Raw genomic sequence first — 22,068 nt, forward strand, 5'->3', positions numbered from 1 at the left:
AAGGAAGTACCAAGGCCAATAAATGCTGCAAAGGGTACAGAACAAAATGATAGGATGGCACGCAGATAGGATAGGATGGCAGGCAGGAACACTAAATAAAAAAGCAACAGTGGTACATGTTGGATGTAAAAATGTGGAAATGGAATAATAGCCACTGTATATCATCTGAAACATAAAACACACATACAAGCACATACACAAAGACGCACACACATACATACACATATACACACAAACGCACGTACAAACGCACACACACACATATACAAAGGCACACAAAACAAACGTGCATGCCCAAACACACACAAGTACAAGCACACACACAAATGTGCACACACAAATGTACACATACAGACACACACACACACACATGTACACAAACACATGCAAGCAGCCACAATCATACGCAAACACACAGAAAAACACCGCACAAACACACACACAAATTCACGTTGCAAAGTTGGAGATGGGATGGGGCAAGATTACAATCTATCATTGCTGAAATCAGCATTGATTCCCTGCTTGTTGGCGACATACTGACGTTTATCCTTATGTTTGATTACAACATTTGGCAACAGAGGGCAGCGAAAGACATTGTGAAGTCTGTTGGCTCCGTTTTTATAATGATATTTCAATTATTTTCCGAAATTCGATATTTTATTAACATAATGCTGGAAGGTTTACACAGAACCTCTCTGTGTGAAAAACCCATGTTCTCTCTATAAAACAAAGTTTTCAAACCAGAACCAAGACTTCTCAGGCAGAGCGGTTCAGTCCGTGCAATGAACTATCAATTAGGTGTGAAAATATGCTGAAGTATTTGGATGGCAGTCTAAAAACAGAATTAGGGTCTCATCTGATGACAGAGTCCTACCAAGAATGAAGGAGTAGTCATTCTCATTTCTAACTATCTGTGAACTTTAATTCACAGAGAACCACCATCAGTTTTCTCAGCTGAAGGAAGATTTACTAAAAGTGTTCGAACCCATCATGTATTTCGATGGTGTAAATCAGGAACAAACTTTTCTAGCAGCAGGAGGCTCTTTAAACTGAAAACAATGATTTGAGGCGACTGGAAAAATCAGACATGGCATGACAGAGTGAGACTGCGGATAGTTGGGAACCTGTCTCGGGGGCAGGGAATTCATATGGTGTTCGTGGAAGTGGAAATGACTAGGGTTGGGAAGCATTTTCCGATGGGGCCATTGTGATCTCCTGGACTCGTTTCGATCGCCTCAGGGGGTCGGAGAGGAATTTCCCAGATTTTTTTCCCCATATTGGCCCTGGGGTTTTTCACTCTGGGTTTTCGCCTCTCCCTGGAGATCACATGGTCTGGAATGGGGGGGTGGGGTAAGTTAATAGGTTGTAATGAACAAAGCATCGTAGCTGTGAGGGACAGCTCGGTGGATAGGATATTGGTATGTAGATAGGCTGGAAAATTGGGCGGGGATCCTGGATTCAGGATTCAATCCTGGACCGGGGAGCGGCGCGGGCTTGGGGGGCCGAAGGGCCTGTTCCTGTGCTGTATTGTTCTTTGTTCTTTGTTCTTTGACAGCGAGTTGTGAGTTAGACGCGCTGCGTGAAAGGGCGCTGGCAGCAGCTACAATAGTATCTTTCAAAAGAGGAGCGGGTACATTGTTGCAGAGGTGTTTGTTTACAGGGCTCTGGGGAAAGAAGAGGAGAATGATATTAATTGAATTTCTCCACCAACCAATCTAAGAATGTATGGCGAGCCGAATTGCCATGTTCTGTTGTATTTCATTTACCAATTGCCTCCCCTCGTTTCTTATTGTAAATCAAAGCTTCACCGTGGAGTCAAGAAGCATGTCCGCGTCCTTTTCTTCTTACCAGGCCTGCCATTTCCCTTCGGTGTCCTATTGCTCTTTCTATATTTATTGAATATCCTTGAATTTAATTGTTTTATTTTTCATCCCCTCTTTGCTTTCTTTCTTTTTAAAAATTCCCCTTGCACTTATTTTAATAAGATGGCACTGACGGAGGAACTTCAATTTCTTCATAGATAAGGATCTCCAGTGAATTTGAGGGGAACTTGCTCATTTCGGTTTTTCCTGCGCCCTTCAGATTCCAGGTGGTCGAGTTCCCGGGTTTGTAAACCATTGTCGAAGGACCCATGGCAAGTTGCTGCAATGTGGATAATACACGCTGGAGGCGCTGTGGAGAAAGTGAATGTTAAATTTGTGGATGAGGTGCCAAACATCAAGGCTGTTTTACCCTCGATTGGGTCTTGCCCCATGATTGCTGTTGGAGATGCGCTCGTCCAGGGAAGTGAGCAGTGTGTGTATCACACATTTTGCATGCCAGACTGGGGAGTGGCTTCATGGAAATCAGGAGGCGCATCGCTCCCAGAGAGCAATCTTTCTATGTAATTAGACTTTAAAGGTAAATTGTGGATTTATACGGCTCTTCGCAATACCAATGGACATTTCAAAACATGTTACAGCCAATGTTTTATAATAAGTGCACTCGCTATTATAACAGAGGAAGTACACACGGAAAATTAACCCAAACAGCAATGTGGCAATGATCACGGAATCTGTTTGTGTGATGTTGATTCCAGAATAAACATTGACCTGGACACCAGGGATAACTCCCTTACCCCTCTGTATATTTTATTTACAAGGCACGATTAGTATCTGTATTATCATATTACATGACAGTTCAAAGTTGGCATTACAAAAATTGCAGTAAAATTCAACTGCTTTCAGTACATTACAACACAATCTGAGATGTATTTTATTTACCGTTAAGACTTATATTTACTTTTTTTTGTCAAACACTCTCTGATTCATTCTCTGTCCACTTCTGTGATACTTGAATTGAAAACTCGTTTGAGGCCAGGCAGGAATCCAGGGAGACACAGGACTTATTCATCAACTTTCAAGAAGAAACGATTGAAAAGAATGAGGTAAAAAACCAAGGAAGGAACCATTTGCATAGTGCTCACACTGCTCGCTGCGAACTGAGAGATAGAGGGTTTATACTATGGCACTGACAACAGACAGCAACCAAGGCTCCAAATTCTGCTTGGACATCTAGTGAGCTATTCAGCTATGGAAGCCCCCTGACCTCCCTCTGTGTCTCCCAATCATACTTTATCTCCCGCAACCATCAATTATTTTCGTAATCATTCAGTGCCCCCTCTCCCACTGCATCCTCCATTCCATTTCTGACTCTCCCATTCCCCCTCTCTCCATTATTCCGTCTGCCTCTCCGACTCACTCTCTCCCTTCCTCAAACAATCCTTCATTACTTCTTCCTCTTTCAAGATCCCTTTCTGCTTTTCTCAAGCCCTGTCATGGGTCTAATGAATAGGAGCAGGAAAGGGTTAAGTGCCGCCCCAAAACTGCTCTGTCATTACCTCTTGAACATTCCACCTAAAAACCTTGAGCAAATGCACCCTTCCTGAAGAACACTGACGGAAACTGCACTCTTTTCTCCAAACGTGGCCAGGCCAAAGTCCTCTTCCATTGCAGCAAGGCGACCATTCTCGTGTAGCTCAATTGCTTTGGAATGAAGGCCAAAATTGTATTTGCCTCCTGGATTGCTGTCTCCACCTGTAGGTTACATGTGTATACAAGGACAGTGAGATATGTCTGCACACCAACATATAATTGATTCTCACCATTTAAATGTATGATTTTATTTCTCTCTACTTTTCTCGCCAATGTGAATAACTTCTTAATTTTCCGCAATATATTCCTGTTGATCACTTTCTTGCAAACACGCTCATGCTCCCCTATCTCTTTGCAGCCTCTATGTGTCTCGTTTTGCTTTGTATCAATGCTAAATATGCATGTTGTGGATAGTTTGGAGGGATGTCAGAAGTGGCAGCGAGACATAGATAGAATGCAAGACTGGGCGGAGAAGTGGCAGATGGACTTCAACCCAGATAAGTGTGTAGTGATCCATTTTGGCAGATCCAATGGGATGAAGCAGCAGTATAATATGAAGGGTACCATTCTTAGCAGTGTAGAGGATCAGAAGGACCTTGGGGTCCGGGTCCATAGGACTCTTAAATCGGCCTCGCAGGTGGAGGATGCGGTCAAGAAGGCATACGGCGTATTAGCCTTCATTAATCGAGGGATTGAGTTTAGGAGTCGGGAGATAATGCTGCAGCTTTATAGGACCCTGGTTAGACCCCACTTGGAGTACTGCGCGCAGTTCTGGTCACCTCATTACAGGAAAGATGTTGAAGCCATTGAAAGGGTGCAGAGGAGATGTACAAGGATGTTGCCTGGATTGGGGGGCATGCCTTATGAGGATAGGTTGAGGGAGCTTGGTCTCTTCTCCCTGGAGAGACGAAGGATGAGAGGTGACCTGATAGAGGTTTACAAGATGTTGAGAGGTCTGGATAGGGTAGACTCTCAGAGGCTATTTCCAAGGGCTGAAATGGTTGCTACGAGAGGACACAGGTTTAAGGTGCTGGGGGGTAGGTACAGAGGAGATGTCAGGGGTAAGTTTTTCACTCAGAGGGTGGTGGGTGAGTGGAATCGGCTGACGTCGGTGGTGGTGGAGGCAAACTCGTTGGGGTCTTTTAAGAGACTTCTGGATGAGTACATGGGATTTAATGGGATTGAGGGCTATAGATAGGCCTAGAGGTGGGGATGTGATCGGCGCAACTTGTGGGCCGAAGGGCCTGTTTGTGCTGTGGCTTTCTATGTTCTATGTCTATGTTCTATTATCAGAAAAAAGGTAAAGTTAAATGGATTCCTTCTCTTTATTAATAGCATTTATTGGATCACAGCGTTTCAGGAAACGTTTCTTTCCCAACCCGGGACAGTAAATCCGGATCCATTCCCTTTCATAAGGACAGTAATAGCATTCGGTGTCAGGATGCTTTTAGTAACTGCCTGCGACCTCACGATATGTCAATCTAGGGACAAAGGAAGTGAGCTGAGAATATGCTGAAACACGACAGCAGAATATAGAAGGCGAGGATTAAAAGGGTGTCTTCAAATATCGGGCAGCCCTTTTGCAGAGCGGACAGGTAGAATGCGACTACTCAGCATCTGGGTTGTGTGGGGAGCATTCTTGGCAGGGAACTGTGGAGGAAAGACATTTCGCCCTTTCTCTCGTTTCCCAACCATGGGTTAAATCAGAATTTGATCAGCTGCAGATCGTAACTTTTCTGTTCTTCTTTGAAATGTGGCTCATGCAGATACTGTGACTCAGTCGCTCTCGTCAGATGCAAAGACAGAAGGAGAAGTGGTGACTTTAAACTGTAGCTATGAGACTGCAATGAGCGGCTATATGTTACATTGGTACCGACAGTATCGAAACACACAGCCCGAGTTTGTACTGCTGAAGGCCAGTAATAATTATGAAGAGAAAGCAGATTTTGCGGAAACACGTTTTTCCGTGGAGCTCCAGATCGCGACTAAATTCACCAGTTTGACTATCTCGAGTTTGCAGCTGACAGACGCTGCCGTATACAAAGATACCTCAACCCCGTTTGTTGTTAAACATTGACAGAAACAAATTATCTCACAGCGTAACTACATTTATTCTTACCCAAGCATTAAATGATATTCTGCAAAATTTTCAGTCACGAGGACAGACGGAAGAATTGGCGCAAATTTAACTTTATGACTCAAATGTTAGATCAATTCCTGTGCCGCATGAATAAGGGTTTCAGCCGAATTGGACTTCCACAAAACAGGCTCTGAAGTTCAATCAGACAGCACTGTTGGTCCTTCCAGACCAGTCGCTTTTATCCTGAGCGGAATTTCTGGACTGAATGGATTACGACATTCAGTTTATATTTGCAGAGGTCCCAGTTCTAAACAGGGCAGAAACATTATCAACATTCACTGCCCTGACGGTTCTGAATTCAAGTTTATTGTTGAATGTGAATGGAACCGAGTATCAATCAAAATATTGAAGATTTACTCTTCACTATTTCTGAGAAAACACACAGCAAAATCACCAGTGCTTTCAGCTGGCAAGCGGTGTTTGGACAGTGGGAGGCTGGAATATTGCTGCTTTTCCCTGTTTCACACGCTGTAGAATGAGGAAAAGACAATAATTAAAGGGTTCGTTAGAATTGAATAATTGAATGGATTTCTAATGGGTTCGAGGCAGACACAATTTAAGGCTAATAGTCGCAGAACACCCATTGGAGGCACATACATGGCACCAGGAATCAGCTCTCCTATAACCGGTGCCGTCTCCCTTTAAGCCTTTCTGTGTCTTGTCTGTAAACAAATATTCGGACTGTCCCGAAGCTGCTTTTAGGTAGAATTCCTGATGTGCTGGAACGAGAATATTTTCAATATCTCCGAACAGTTACTTTCACTGCCAACGTCAGAGTCAATGTTCCAGTTTCATAAAAACGGGAAAGGTGCCTTGACTGTCTCTGCTCAGTCAGACAGTTCACCCTTCATTCTCCTGTGATTCCGGTTCCCAAAGAGTTTCTAAAAAATCATAACTTTGACAGCCATAATAAAAAATCTCTTGAAAACAATGTAAGTTTGCTATCGATGCTGGTATAATATTTCTGTTTCCACATTTATTCTTTTAGTTAGATTTTCTCAATGTTTTTACTGGCTACGGTTGTGAGTTTGGAATTCGCCCCGATACTGAACCCAACACGGTATCTCACGGCCCTCTGCTGGGGTGACATGGAACTACAAAGTGCAGCTTCCTCCCACCTGTGAGTCTTTGGGAGTCAAGTTTGTGTTCAACAATTTCCGATCATGAATTCTGCTAGGATTTTGTTTATGCCCTTTATTCAAATTTTCGACTGCACCTGGGGTGGAGAATCTGTTTTGTTATGAGGCCTCCTTCTCCAGTCAAAGAGAGCCCATTTCTATATATGGGTCGTGGAGATTCTGTCACCCAGCCGCTGTGCTCAGCAGTTCAGACAGAAAGAGAAGCAGTGACTTTGCAATGTATCGACAAGACAACATTTTACTCCCTGAAAAGGGGAACAGTCTGAACAAATCAGTTAAGTTGCTTTAGTACCCCTTTGCTTCGACAGTAAAGAAAGCAAATTAGTCTGTCAATGCTTGGCGCTGTTCTGATTTATAACTTCGTAAATTTCTCCGAAGACTTGGCGTTCTCTCGACTTCGTCGTCACCAGGATTTGAAAAGAGAACTCCAGCATTGATTTCCGCAGACTTCGCATCGTTTTCCCAAATACATATCAACAGTAACAAAGTCAGTCTCCAAAGAGCTCCAATTTAGATACCCGGGCAGCATTTTATTCTTGGTGTTATTTACAGTAAACCCTGAAAAAACTCATCAGGAAAATCCGAACGTGCAATGAAAAGCATTTGCGGACAGACGGTGCCAGATTGAAGACCCAACTCTGCAAACTGAAAGCTGTATGGATGGTAGGCTTGTGATGTCACAGTAGAGTCACGCCCTTCCCCCCTCCCCATCCCCCTCCACCACCCCCCTTCCGCCCCATTCCCCACTCCCCCGTCAATCCACCCTCCCCCCTTCCATCCCACCTCCCCCGACATCTCATCCCCCCTTCATCCCCCCAACTCTATTCCCCCTCCCTCTGCATCTCCACACACCCATCCCCTGCATCCCCCCTCCCACTCAATACCTCTCCCTCCCCCCTCCCCTCCCTCTACCCCGTCCCCCCACTCCCCTCCCACGACCCCCGCCCCGCCCCCCCCCCCGCGTTCCCTTCCGCCCTCCCTTCCCCCTCCCCTCCCTCCCCTCGTCACCTGCACCCCTTCCCCTCCCCCCACCTCCCGCGCCCCCTCCCGCCCTCCCCTCCCCCTTCCCCCATCGCCTCACTCCCCTCCTCCGCTTCGCTCCCCTCCTCCGACGCCTTCGGCCCTCTCCCCCATCCCCTCCACCCCTCCCTCCCCATGCCTCCAGTTTCCCCCCTCCCACCTCCCCCTCTCCCCTCCCCTTCCACTCCTCCCCCACTTCCCTTCCCCCATCCCCGCTGCACCCCCTTCCAGCTCCCCTCCCCCTCTCCCTCCCCTCCGACCGCCTCCCTCCCCCATTCCACTCCTTCCCTCCGCGTCCCCCTACGCCTCCTCCCCTCCCCGTCCCCTCATCCTCCCCCCTCCCACCCGCTCCCCTATCCCCCCTCCCTGCCTCTCCCCCACGTCCCCCCACGCACACCTCCTCCTCACCTGTCTGCCCGCACCTTCCCCCCTCACCCAACCCCTCGCCCCCTCCCCCCTCAACCCCTATCCCCTCCTCCCGCTCCACCACCACCTCCCCCCTGACCCACCTCCACCTCTCCCCCCTCTACCTCATCGCTCCCCCTCCTCTTCCCCCTCGCCCCCCTCCCCCCATCTCCCTCCACCCTCCATTCCCTCCCCTCCGCCTCCCCCTTCCTCCCTCTCCTAGCCTCCCTCCGGCACCCTCCCTTCCTGCCCCACTCCTCCTCACCCTCCCCTCCCGTCCCGTCCCCCTTCCCCCGCCCCTCCCTCTCCCTCCCCTCCGCCCTCCCCATCCACCTCCCCCCCCTCCACATCCGCTCCCTCCCCTGGAGGACGGGGCGATCGATTACTGTGCAGTGAGCCACAGTGCTAGATTACAGTTAAAATGCTGTACAAGGCTTGGATGTCTCAGGGACAGGACTGGATACTCCGGGTGCCGGGATTCAGATGTTTCAGGAAGGACAGGGAGGGAGGCAAGAGAGAGGGTGGAGTGGCACTGCTGATCAGGGATAGTGTCACAACTGTAGAGAAGGTGTATGCTGTGGAGGGATTGTCCACACAGTCTCTGTGGGTGGAAGTTCGGAGTGGGAAGGGGTCGATCACTTTGCTGGGAGTTTTCTATACCCGCCCAATAGTAACAGGGAGGTGGAGGAGCAGATAGGGAAACAGATCCTGGAGAGGTGCAGTAATAGCAGAGTTGTTGTGATGGGAGAGTTTAATTTCCCAAACATAGATTGGAATATCGCTAGGGTAAGGGGATTGGATGAGGAGCAGTTCGTGAGGTGTGTTCAGGAGGGTTTCCTAACACAGCATGTGGACAAGCCTACAAGAGGGGAGGCTGTACTTGAGCTGATACTGACCAATGAACCTGGACAGGTGTCAGATCTCTCAGTGGGAGAGCATCTTGGGGATAGCGACCATTACTCTATCTCCTTTATGATTGCATTGGAAAAAGAGAGGATCAGGCAAGCTAGGAAAGCGTTTATATGGAGTAAGGGGAAATATGAAGACATAAGTCAGCAAATTAGAGGAGTAAATTGGAAGGAGGAATTCTCAGGGAAATGTACTGAAGAGAGGTGGCACTTTTTCAAGTAATGTCTGTCTAGAGTTCTACGGGACAACGTTCCGAGCAGACAGGGAGGTGTTGGTAGGTTAAAGGAACCGTGGTGCATGAAAGCTGTGCGGGACCTAGTCGAGAAGAAAAGGAATGCATACAAAAGGTTCAGAGAGCTTGGCGAAGATAGGGATCTAAATGTGTATACGGCTTGTAGGAAGGGACTAAAGAAGGAAATTAGGAAAGCCAGAAGGGGTCACGAGGAAGGCCTTGGCAGATAGGATTAAGGAAAACCCTAAGGCGTTCCATAAATATGTGAGGAGTAAAAGGATGAGACGTGAAGGAATAGGGCCTATAAAAGTTGAAAGCAGGAAAGTCTCTACGGAACCAGTAGAAATGGCAGAGGTGCTTAATGAGTATTTTGCCTCGGTTTTCACAGAGGAGAAGGACATGGGTGGATGTACTGCGGGCTTGCGGTGGACTGAAAAGATTGAGTATGTGGACTTAAAGAAAGAGGTTGTGCTGGAATCTTTGAATGGCTTCAAGATAGATAGGTCGCCGGGTCTGGCTGGGATGTACCCCAGGTTACTGTGGGTGGCGAGGGAAGAGATTGCAGAGCCTCTGGCGATGATCTTTGCGTCGTCGATGGAGACGGGAGAGGTGACAGAGGATTGGAGGATTGCAGATGTGGTTCCTATTTTCAAGAAGGGGAATAAGGATAGCCCAGGAAATTACCGACCGGTGAGTCTAATCTCAGTGGTTGGTAAGCTGATGGAGAAGATCCTGAGGGACAAGATTTATGAGCATTTAGAGAGGTTTAGTATGCTCAAGAATACTCTACACGGTTTTGTCAAAGGCAGATCGTGCCTTACGAGTCTGGTGGAGTTCTTCGAAAATGTGACTAAAGACATTGACGAAGGGAAAGCGGTAGATGTGGTTTATATGGATTTTAGCAAGGCTTTCGATAAGGTCCCCCATGTAAGGCATCTAGAAAAAGTGAGAGGGCATGGGATCCAAGGGGCTGCTGCCCTGTGGATACAGAACTGGCTTGCCTAAAGGAGGCAGAGAGTGTGTATAGATGGGTCTTTTTCTAAATGGAGGTCGGTGACCAGTGGCATGCCCCAGGGATCTGTTCTGGGACCCTTGCTGTTTGTCATTTTCATAAATGACCTGGATGAGGAAGTGGAGGGATGGGTTGGTCAGTTTGCCGACGACACGAAGGTTGGTGGGGTTGTGGATAGTCTGGAGGGATGTCAGAAGTTACAGAGGGGCATAGATAGGATGCAAGACTGGGCGGAGAAGTGGCAGATTGACTTCAACCCAGATAAATGCGTCGTGGTCCATTTTGCCAGGTCAAATGGGATGAAGGAGTACAATATTAAGGGAAAGAAGCTTCGTACTGTAGAGGATCAGAAGGACCTTGGGGTCCGGGTCCATAGGGTTCTAAAATTGGCCTCGCAGGTGGAGGAGGTGGTTAAGAAGGCGTATGGCGTGCTGGCCTTTATCAATCGAGGGATTGAGTTTCAGAGTCCGGGGATAATGATGCAGCTATATAAGACCCTCGCCAGACCCCACTTGGAGTACTGTGCTCAGTTCTGGTTGCCTAATTACAAGAAGGATGTGGAAAAGATTGAAAGGGTGCAGAGGAGATTTACAAGGATGTTGCCTGTATTTAGTGGCATGCCTTATGAGGATAGGCTGAGGGAGCTCGGTCTTTTCTCCTTGGAGAGATGTAGGATGAGAGGAGACCTAATAGAGGTATATAAGATGTTGAGAGGCATAGATCGGGTGGTCTCTCAGAGGCTTTTTCCCAGGGAGGAAATGGCTTATACGAGAGGACACAGATTTACTGTGCTGGAGGGTAGGTACAGGGGAAATGTTAGGTGGAGGTTTTTCACACAGAGGGTGGTGGGCGAGTGGAATCGGCTGCTGTCAGTGGTGGTGGAGGCAAACTCGAAAGGGTCTTTTAAGAGACTCCTGGATGAGTCCATGGGACTTAATAGGATGGAGGGTTATAGGTAGGCCTGGAAGGTAAGGATGTGTTCGGCACAACTTATGGGGCTGATGGGCCTGTTTGGTGCTGTAGTTTTTCTATGTTTCTATTAATTGTTTTGTTGTGGTAATTTCTGCTCCAATATGTGGGTGCATTCCCTAATACGTTCTGAATCTCCCCTCTGAATCTCTGTTTTACATGGGGTGAAGGATTTATAATTAGCTTTTGGACGTGCACCATTTCCCCGTTGGGTTACTGCCGCTAAGTTGTATTCTAGCGCTTCCCACTCCTCTGGAGGAGCGTTTGGTCCCTTTGCGGACTCATTCGGAGGTAGAGGAACAGTTTCCCCTCCCCATTGTTTTTCTTCTAAGACTTGGTTTCATTTCTCCAATTCTCTTATTCTGGATTCTAAATCTCTAATCTTTTCTTTATCTTGCTCAGTTATTCCAGCTAACTGACGTACTAACGATACTCCTATTTTCTTTGTCTCGTTTCTCTTTAGTAGGCAGGGGGCTTTTGTCCGTTAATTTCTTTTACATAGATCATTTTATTCGTTATGGGTAAGGGTAGGTCAGTGATAGATATGGAGGGCCCCGTGCCCAACAGCATTTCACATTATCTGCCCCCTACTAGTGCAGACACGTAGATTCTACCCTCCTCTTACCCAAACTCGCCCCTCATCAGTTTGCCCACTCCTGTGATGGCGGAGGAAATCCGTGTTTGCTCCAACAAGTGGCCTCAGTATGGCCAACCTTATTGCAAAACAGGCAGATAGGGGCCTTCCTGCGACCCCCCCCCCCCTCCTCCTCCCCCCGCCCCCCCCCCCCCCCCCCCCTCCCCCCGGTGCCCTACAGTCTCTGGCAAAGTGACCCAGTTTCCCACAATTATGGTACGCACCCTTGGGTTCAGCTACTCCACTGTTTGCACTAACTGTTTCCTGTTTTATTCGTGGGTATGGTTTCTCATCTGGTCCGTCTCTAATTCCAGATGCCCATTCTACTAATTCATCATAGTTCTGGATATTGCGAACTCCCATTTTAAGGATTTTTTTGGTGAGCTGGCGACAGCCCTTCTTTAAATGCTTGTAAAAAGGCTTTATCTGTTCGGGCACTTTCGGGTATTCCAGAACATTCATGGTATACTCTAAAGAGTCGCTCTCCAAATTCGGAGGCTCCTTCATCCCTTTGTTGTTTTATATTGGTAATTTGTTTGGTGCATTACCCAAGACTCGTTGGACTTCTGCCTTAAACCGATTAAATTGCTCAACCGTTGCTCGATTTCGGCGGTTGTCTCTGTCGCGTATGTCCAACTCCCACCTCGGTAATCCAACCGAGCTTGGTCAGCGACATTAACCTCGTCCCCACCGTCACCCATTAGTCTCCATTTATCCCGCGGGCGAGCAGCCCGTACCAACTGGTGTATATCCCGCAAATGTAACTGGTGTCCAACCCAAATAGTGTCCAGTTCTGCCCAAAATTTGCTGTTGTGACTCCGGGGCTGGAGCCTTCCCAGGGATGCCAAAATCTGTTGTATTTCACCTGGGGTAAAGGGTTTATATCGGGCAGTGGGATGCTGTAACGTCCCAGCCCGAGTTATGGGACCGAGATCATGGATCTCTTCCTTATAGGGGTCTCCCACTGGCGCCGTGGATTGTACGGCCGGCCCATAGGGAGGCCAGAATCTCCGGATAGGGTCCTCTGAAAGTTGGTTTCGCTTTTCTAATTCGCTATTGCGTGTTTCCAACATTTTAATTGTTGCTTTGTCATCAGCCCATTTCTTACCAGAGACTGCGACCTGTTCAATTAATCCAGCCAATTGCTGAACGAAGAGAACCACACTTTTCTTAGTTCTGTCTTTCTTTGCTTTTTCCAACCACTTTCGTTGTTGGTCTCGTGGGTGGTCTATCTGTTTAATGAGTTTGTCTCTCTTAATCATATTTTCATTTATCAGGGACCCCGGGCCACACTGTCGTTGCCCGACATTACATCGATAAGGTTATACTCACCAAATGGAGACTCTCCTTTCTCGCTCTCCCCTCCTCGGTTTCTCGTATCCGAATTCAGTGATACATGTCAGGGGTGATCAGTTCCCTCCGTACCACCATTTACACAATATTTTTATTAAGCCGGCTTTCACATGAAGGCTTTTCCTTTAACTCCGGTGATCACTCAGACAGTCTCTATCTATCACTCATCACTCACGTCTGAACATCACACCTCAGGCAACCCTGACACTCATTTCAAATTCCTAACTTGAGCGTGGTAGATTTCTCCTCTTAACAGTCAGTTTAAGGCAGGGTGCCAGAGTCAGTTACCTCCTTGTCCATATGTGCTCAGTTCAGACGTCTTTCATCAGTTCAGACACTCTCTCATCACAGATGATCACCCAATGTATTTTGACCCACTGCATCAAGTTCAGTAACTATTCCGGTGTCCCAGTCGTGGCCATTCGACCGGACCTGTAAACAGTCCCGGGTTGCGGCACCATTTGTTGTAGGTAAAGATACCTCTCAGTCTATTCGTAGGTCAAAATACACTGGTTCATTTTCACAATTGTGGGCGACCGTCCGATGCCTAACATGGCCTCAGACCTCTCAGCAAGTACAGGTTAAGAACATACATTTATACCCTTCCTTGCACGTCCGCAGTTTCCCAAGCCTCACAGGTTCCCAGGCCATGGTGTGAATCTTGCTGCCTTGGTGTTTTCTTCACGGTTATCCCAAGGCCGCGAGTGTTGTTGTTCTCTGTGAGCACAGGTGGGGTCTCTTTGTAATGTACATGGTTACAATCTTCGCGCAAACGAGTTAACTGGCATATAACAATTTATATATGTTCGCAGGTACTTGTATAATGTATATCGGTACAGGTTACGATGAACTTATATGAAGGTTATCATTACACGTCACAGAAGGCCTATATGTAGGCTTCCATTGTTACACAGCAATACATAATTAAGGAATACAAAATGGCGTGTTAGCCACATTCGTGAACAGAAAAACATACAGCAGCTGTGCTCTTATCTGTTCTTGAATACGTGAGCATGAAAACACCCGAACGTAAACATGAATTCGACAGAATTTCTCACACAAGCTCTGAATATCACAGAGGTCACTTTGACACTCCGAGTATTGAAGTTCATTAACACAGTCCCGACTTCATAACCTTTGAAGAATTCGACTGTGTGTTCCGCGGACCAAACAGTCCCTCAACCTTTCTCGTAATGCGGGCCGGATCCTTTCAATCTGGACAGGAAATCTGAGAATGTCTCTCGTGGGGTCCCGAATTGCTGAGTGAAATTTGTAGCTCAATAGAATGGTTGAGTGTCGGGGGATGGGCGGGGGCGTTGAAATTACTTTGAACCAACTCATCCAGCTCTTCAAAAGATGTGGGGCTGAATCTTTCTGTCCCACCCACCACAGGAATTGTTGTGGACGGGACACAGACCATGCAAAGTTCCATAGACCTCAAGTGGGATTTTCCAAACTTGGGGTGAGTGTGATGGAGAATCCGTCCCTGGTTGTCAGGAGCATCAGGCAATGTTAAACTCCTGATTAAACTGTATGTCCAGTGGTCCCCGAACTGTGCAAATAATAACCTCCTACCTTTCTTCAGTTGTTATCTCATTCACTACAAAGGGGCGGCACAGTGACACAGCCTCACAGCGCCAGGGACCTGTGTTTGATTCCAGACTTGGGTGGCTGTCTGTGGAGTCAGCAGGTTCTCCCCATGTCTGCATGAGTTTCCTCCGCACTGAAAAGATGTGCAGGTTATATGGATTAGCAAGGCTACATTGCCCATTAGTGCCTCCAGATATGTATGTTAGGTGGATTGTCCATTCTAAAGATGTGCGGGTTAGGTTGATTGGCAATGCTAAAAAAAAAACTGCGCTTAGTGTCCTGAGATGCGTAGGTTAGAGGGATTCGTGGGTGGGTATGGGGGTAGGGCCGGGGTGGGATTGTGGTCGGTGCAGACTCGATAGGCCGAATGGCCTCTTTCTGTACTGTAGGGTTTCTATGATTCTAAGTTTCTCCTTAATGTCCCAAGATGGACAGTTTAGGCTGATTGGCCATGCTAAATGTACCCTTTGTGCCTCAAAATATGTAGGATAGGTGGATTGGCCATGCTAAATTGCCCCTTAGTGTCCCAAGATGTGCAGGTTAGGGGTATTAGTGGGGTCAATGTGGGGATAGGATCTGTGTGAAATGCTCTATCAGAGAGACAATACAGACATGATGGGCCAAATAGCCTTCTTTTCTTCTGTCGTGATTCGATGATTTTCTGTGTGGAGTTTGAACGTTCTCAACTTGTGTACATGGGTTTCCTCACACACTCCAAAGGGCGGCACGGTAGCACAGTGGTTAGCACTGCTGCTTCACAGCTCCAGGGTCCTGGGTTCGATTCCCGGCTCGGGTCACTGTCTGTGTGGGGTTTGCACATTCTCCTCATGTCTGCGTGGGTTTCCTCCGGGTGCTCCGGTTTCCTCCCACAGTCCAAAGATGTGCGGGTTAGGTTGATTGGCCAGGTTAAAAATTGCCCCTTAGAGTCCTGAGATGCGTAGGTTAGAGGGACTAGTGGGTAAATATGTGGGGTAGGGCCTGGGTGGGATTGTGGTTGGTGCAGACCCGATGGGCCGAATGGCCTCCTTCTGCACTGCAGGGTTTCTATGATTTCTATGTGCAGGTTAGGTGGATTGACCATGATAAATTGCCCCTTCGTGTCCCAATATGTGCAGCTTAGATGGATTGGCCATGCTAAGTTGCCCCTTAGTGACAACAGGACTAGTATGGTAAACAACTGGGGTAACAGGGATAGGGTCACTTTGGGATTGTTGTGGGTCGGATTCAATTGGACAAATGGCCTCCTTCTGCACCTGTAGGGATTCGGAAAAAAGTAATGCAAACTTGCAATACATTGGCCCCAGTTTCCACTTCAGGGTGGAATTGCTCTTATTTGCCGATCACTTTTTCCTTGCTTCTTATTTTCGATGATCCAGTCTCTTCCTCTTTAGTTGTGCTCTGTCATTCCCAATGTCTTGGAAAGCATTTTCCCTCGTTGCGAGTGTAGTAAATCGAGGGCCGCTCAATAAGGCTTCAGAAAGAAAAGGTTTTATTGCCAGTAAACAAATAAGTATATTGATCAAATGGTCAGATAGAATAACTCTGTAACTGTACAATTCTCCTTCCTGGTTCCAACTGCCAATCCTCCGCTGGCTCGGGATATGCGCCCTCGCACTCGATTTTCTCAGCGTCCCACCTCAACACTCCATAGGATCAGGCCTAAACACATGGCCCAAAGGAAATGCCCCCTTAATTGGCCGCACTACTACAGTTGGCAAATCACTCATCATCCTGACTTGGAAATAGATCAGCTGTTCCTTCACTGTCACTGGGTCCAAATCCTGGAATGTCCTCCCTAACAGCGCTGTGGTTGTACCAACACTGGACAGGCTGCAGTCGTTCAAAAAGAGAGTTCACCACCACCTTCATGAGAGCAGCTCGCGATGGACAATAAATGCCTGGAATAGCCAGTGATACTCACATCCCATAAAATTAATTTCGAACGAAATGGGAAGATTGAAAGTTTATGGCCAGTGTCTCCACTATTTCCACTTGTCCAGCTTTCAGTGAACCTCCACCATCATCCAGCTGGGTACATGTTCTATTCCATTGTGATATGAAAAGTGTTGGATTGAACAGGGTTAAGTGAAGCTGTTTGTTTAGTGACTGTAGTTGATGTGAGTCTCCATGGATCAGATTAGTGTGCCTGGAAGGCTTTCCCTCTTCTATTAATAAGGGATTCCGTTCAATGTGTTGTCCCATTGAGACATCGGGAGCGACAACTCCGACACTAACAGAGATCAGCGGCTGTGGAGAGAGGGAGGGAGAGGAGAGATCAGAATCTGGGAACAATGGATTGGAATGTTCCAACAATGGATCAGAATCTGGGAACAATGGATTGGTATATTCCAACACTGGACAGGAATTTTGCTTCCGAGCTGTTCTCTTTTTCTCAATTTTGGTTTGGTTCGTTACCGTTAACAATTCGCATCCGTTCTGTTCTCTTTGTTATTCAAGTGGTTTACTATCCTATCCTTGCTATTGTTGGTGTCCCTGGTAAGTCTCTGTTTCCACTTATTCTATTTGTCAAATATGTTTCATTGTATTACTCAACTTCTTATTTCAGTTTTGGGAGCATGGAGTCCATTGACTTCAGTTTCACACTTTATCTCTGCTCCCTGTCCATTTATTCCATTCCTGTACCTGAAGCTGGTCCACACTGATTAACCCTTTGACCTTGAGCTGATTACTCACCCCATATCCCATGCAGCCATATAAAACATTGGTTAGGCCACATTTCGGGTATTGTGTGCAATGCTGTTCACCACACTACCTGATGGATGAGTAAGCTTTGGAGACAGTGCAAAGAGAGTTCACCAGGATGCTACCATTAACCGGAAACTCAACTGGTCTCACCACACAAACACAGTAGCGACAGGAGCAGGTCAGGGGTGAGGAATACTGCGGCAAGTCAGTCATCTCCTGATTCCACAAAGCCTGTCCACCAAGTACAAGGCACAAGTCAGGAGTGTGATGGAATACTCCAGACTTGCCGAAATAGGTGCAGCTCCACCAAAATTCAAGAAGCTTGACACCATCCAGGACAAAGCAGTCTGCTTGCCTGGTACCACATCCACAAATATTCACTCCCTCCATCTCCGATGCTCAGTAGCAGCAGTGTGTACTATCTACCAGATGCACTGTGGCAATTCACCCAAGGTCCTTAGACAGCGCCTACCAAACCCAAGACCACTTCCGCCTAGGAGGACAAGGGCAGCAGATACATGGGGACACCACCACCTGCTAGCTCCCGCCCAAGCCATTTAACGTCCTGGTTTGGAAATACATCATCGGTTCCTTCGCAGTTGCTGTGTTAAAATACTGAAAATCCAACCTAAATGGCGTTGCGGGTCAACCCGCTGCACATGGGCTGCAGCGATTGAAGAAGCTGGCTCACAACCACCTTCTCAAGGGCAACTGTGAATGGGCAATTTAAAATGCTGGCCACCCAGCAACGCCCATGCCCAACGAATGAATTTATAAATATGTTGTGTGTTCTCGTGGGTGCTGTTTAAGAAGAGAGGCTGAATAAACTAGAATTGTTTTCACTGGAAAGACAGTGGTTGAGGGGAGACCAGATAGATGTCTACAAATTTATCAGAGGAAAAGACAGGGAGGATAGTCAGGTACTTTTTTCCCAGGGTTGAAGTGTCAATTACGAGGTGGCACAGGTTCAAGGTGAGAGGGATAACGTTTAAGGGAGATGTGCTGGGGAGGTTTTTCAAGCAGAGTGTGGTGGGTGCCTGGAACGTGCTGCCAGAGGATGTGGTGGAATAGAGAGATACGGTCAGAGTAAGGGCAGTAGCTTTTCTTTTGTTTAGTGAGGACATTATAGAAACATAGAAATATAGAAGATAAGAGCTGGAGGAGGCCCTTCGAGCCTGCTCCACAATTCATTGCGACCATGGCTGATCGCCCAACTCAATAGCATAATCCTGTTTTTTCCCCATAACCTTTGATCCCATTCGCCCCAAGTGCTATATCCAGCTGTCTCTTGAATACTTTCAATATTTTGGCATCGGCTACTTCCTGCAGCAATGAATTCCACAGGCTCACCACTCTTGGAGTGAAGAAATGTATCCTCAGCTCTGTCCTAAATGGTCTACCCGAATCCTCAGACTGTGACCCCTGGTTCTGGACTCCCCCACCATTGGACATATCCTCCTTGCATCTATCTGGTCTAGTTCTGTTAGAATTTTAGAAGTCTCTATGAGAACCCCCCTCATGCATCTGAACTCAAGCGAAAACAATCCTAACCTAATGAATCCCTCCTCATACATCAGTCCCGCCATCCCCGGAATCAGCCTGGTAAACCGTAAAAATGATGATTGGCATTGGCTTCGAAGGCCCAACGGCCTGTTCCTGTGCTGTCCACTACATCATGAATCCTGTCTACTGTCACCAGCAGAAACATCATTTGCCTCATTCCAACTGTCACAGATCCCGACTCAACTATTCTCTGCTGACTAATCCCCGAATTACATAGCTGCAGAGTTAAAGCTCATCCTAAACTCTGCTGTCCATATACTAGCTTTCACCGAGTCCCAATTAGCGTCATCCTTGTTCTCATTGATCTCTGTCATCAGCTGATCTGGTAAAGACCTCATTTTCACACTCACCTGATCTAATCCCTTCATGAATTTGTCCACATGATGGTCTCAGACGATCGACTTTCCTAAATGCTTCTGTCTGTTGGCATTTCAACAGACAGCGCCAACCCCCACAACAGGTATGAGCTGTCTGGAGTTGTTTGGAAGAGGAACCTAACAGATAAGAGGTCGGAATAGCGAAGGCAGGAGTTTCTGGGCGTATTTCGGGAGGCACAGCAAAATTTCATGCCAAGAAGAAGCATACTCAGGGAAGGATAAGGCAACCATGGCTGACGAGGAAAGTCAGGAATAACATAAAAAGCAAATGCAAAAGCTTACAATGTAGCAAAGTTTAGTGGGAATACTTTAAAGACAAACAGAGGACAACTAAAAAGGTATACGTAGAGAGAAGACGAATTATGAGGGTGCACTAGCCAATCATATAAAGTAAGTTTGCAAGAGTTTATTTCGATATATAAAGGGGGAGCGAGAGACAAGAGTGTACATTGGACTGCTGGAAAATGATGCTGCAGAAGTAGTAATGGAGAACAGAAAATGGCGGAAGACCTGAATAGGTTAATCTGCAAGATGAGTTGATATTTTTTTAGTCATTTGTGGGACATGGGCTGGCCAACATGCATTGCCCATCCCTAGTTGCCCTTGCGAAGGTGATGGTGAGCTGCCTTCTTGAACCGCTGCAGTCTATGTCCTGTGGGTTGACCCACAATGCCGTTAGACGGAAATTCCAGTATTTTGACCCAGCGTCTGTGAAGGAACGGCGATATATTTCCAAGTCAGGATGGTGACTGGCTTGGAGAGGGACTTGCAGGTGGTGGTGTTCCCATTTATCTGCTGCCCGGGTCCTTCTAGATGGAAGTTGTCGTGGGTTTGCAAGGTGCTGTCGAAGGATCTTTGGTGAATTGCTGCAGTGCATCTTGTAGATAGTACACACTGCTGCTACTGTGCGTCGGTGGTGGCGGGAGTGGATGTTTGTGGATGTAGTACCAATCAAGCGGGCTGCTTTACCCTTGATGGTGTCAAGCTTCTCGAGTGTTGTTGGAGCTGCACCCATCCAGGCAAGTGGAAAGTATTCCATCACACTCCTGACTTGTGCCTTGAAGATGGTGGATAGGCTTTGGGGAATCAGGATGTGAGTTACTCGCCACAGTATTCCTAGCCTCTGCCCTGCTCTTGTACCCACTGTGTTTATGTGGGTACAGGTGCGCTTCCTTGCGCATGTTTAAACTGAAGCCATGAGACTTCATGGGGTCCAGATTCGATGTTATGGACTCCCAGTGCAACTCTCTCCCGACTGTATACCACTGTGCCGCCACCTCTGCTGGGTCTGTCCAGCCTGTGGGACAGGACATATCCAGGGATGGTAATGGTGGTGTCTGGGGTATTATCTGTAATGTATGATCCTGCGAGAATGAATATGTCAGGCTGTTGCTTGACCAGTCTGTGAGACAGCTCTCCCAATGTTTGGCACTCGCCCCCATATGTTAGTAAGGAGGACTTTGCAGGGTCGATAGGGCTGTTTGTTTTTCCCTTGTCTTTTCCGGTGCCTCGGTCGATGCCAGGTGATCCATCCAGTTTCACTTCTTTGTTGAGACTTTGTAGCGATTCTTGCAACTGAGTGGCTTGCGAGGACATTTCAGAGGGCAGTTGAGAGTCAACCACATTGCTGTGGTTCTGGAGTCACATGTAGGCAAGACCAGGTAAGGACGGCAGATTTTCGTCGCGAAAGGACATTAGTGAACCAGATGGTGTGTTTTTTTTAACCGACAATTGACAATGGTTTCATGGTCATCAGTCGATACTTAATTCCCGATTTTTTTAAATTGAATTCAAGTTCTAACATCTGTTGTGGTGGGATTTGAACACAGGTCCCCAGAGCATAATCTGGGTTTCAGGATTAATAGTCGAGCGATAAAACCACTCGGCCATCACTTCTGAGTAGGAAGGCAAATTCAATATTAGTATTCATTTCGAGAGGACTAGAATACAAAAGCAGTGGTGTATACTGAGGCTTTATAAGACTCCGGGGGATTACCAGGGTAAATATGTGCAGTTACAGGGAGAACGCCTGGGTGGTCTTGTTGTTGGGTGCAGGCTCGATTGGCTTACTAGCCTCATTCGGTACTGTAGGGATTGTATGCTTTCATGGTCATCATTGGGCTGTTAATTCCAATTATTTTACTGAATTCAAATTTCACCATCTGACACGAAGGGATTCGAACCCGGGTCCCCTGAGCAATATCCTGGGTTTCTGGATTAATAGTCCAGTGACAACAGACACACAGTGTCTGTGTGGAGTCTGCACATTCTCCCCCGTGTCAGCGTGGGTTTCCTCCAGGTGCTCCGATTTCCTCCCAAAGTCCAAAGATGTGCGGGTTAGGTTGATTAGCATTGATAAATTAACCCGAGTGTCCAAAGATGAGGAGTGTAGATATGTGGCTTTACGGGAGTGGGCCCTGGTTGGGATTGTGGTCGGTGCAGACTCGATGGGCCGAATGGCCCCTTTCTGCACTGTAGTGATTCTATGATTCTATGGCAATACCACTAAGCCACGGCCTCCCAAGTGGGTTTCTGTTTGAAATCTATCCCATTCAGCACGGTGGTGGTGCCACAGAACCCGATGGAGATTTCCCTGAGAGCGAGTC

Source organism: Mustelus asterias, unplaced genomic scaffold (genome assembly GCF_964213995.1).
Source record: "Mustelus asterias unplaced genomic scaffold, sMusAst1.hap1.1 HAP1_SCAFFOLD_87, whole genome shotgun sequence".
Lineage (NCBI taxonomy): Eukaryota > Metazoa > Chordata > Chondrichthyes > Carcharhiniformes > Triakidae > Mustelus > Mustelus asterias.